Genomic DNA, 1,008 nt, shown 5'->3' with positions numbered 1-1,008 from the left:
TGTGTGTGTGTGTGTGTGTGTGTGCGTGTGTGTGTTTCTGTCTGTGTGTGTGTGTGTGTGTGTGTGTGTGTGTGTGTCCGTCCATCTGTCTGTCTGCCTGTCTGTCTGTCTAATGGTTACATGGGCTCCAGCACATCAGTGACTGTGCAGACAATGGTCCAGGATTAGGACCAATGCTATCCTGTTGTTCAAAAGGTCACCATTAATCAACCACATAATCAATACACTTGTTGCCAGCAGTCAGGAGATCAATTACACTTCAGAAGGTTTGCTATCAGGGACCTCTCCAAATTATTAAGGAACAATGATGTCAGTTTGAGGACTAAGGTGCACCTGCCATGATTTTTTCAGTCACTAGCTATGCATCTGAGAGGTGAAAACAAACAAGGATGACAGAAGAATTTGTGCCTTTGAGCTGTGCCGTTGACGGAGAATACGGAATATCCCATGGACTGCTGAAAGAGCAGATAAGAGTTAGAGGAGGTACAGGCAGTGCTCCTTGGAGGCAAGGGTGGTGAAGCTTCTTCTCACATACTTTGAGCACGTTGCCAGCAGAGGCTATTCCTTGGAGAGGGACATGATGCTTGGAAAGGTGGCGGGTTGGTGAATAAGAGGAAGACCCTCAACCAGGTGGACTGACACAGTGACTGCAGCAATGGGCTGGACTATCTCAGAGATTGTGAGGATGGCACAAGATAGGACAGAGTTCAAATTTTATTTATAAGATCACTATAAATCATACTCAACTCGAAGGCACCTAATGACAGCAAGGGTTGAAGATGGCCTTTTCCTGCCCCGTCATGAGTTTGGCACAGGATAGGACAAGGTTCTCATCTGCTGGGTCATTATGGGTCACAGCAGATTCAAAATCATGTAACAGCAACAACAAATGCATATGTGTATCACAGACAGCACATCACAAAACCCACTTTTTTAAAAATTAAATTTTATTAGTTTTAATGAACATTTACAGAGATTTTGGGTTTTCATTCATTCATTGTTGCACTG

Source organism: Elephantulus edwardii, unplaced genomic scaffold, assembly GCF_000299155.1.
Source record: "Elephantulus edwardii isolate Elephantulus edwardi_28Jun2011 unplaced genomic scaffold, EleEdw1.0 scaffold00268, whole genome shotgun sequence".
Classification (NCBI taxonomy): Eukaryota; Metazoa; Chordata; class Mammalia; order Macroscelidea; family Macroscelididae; genus Elephantulus; species Elephantulus edwardii.
Note: the sequence above shows the minus strand (reverse complement) of the source record.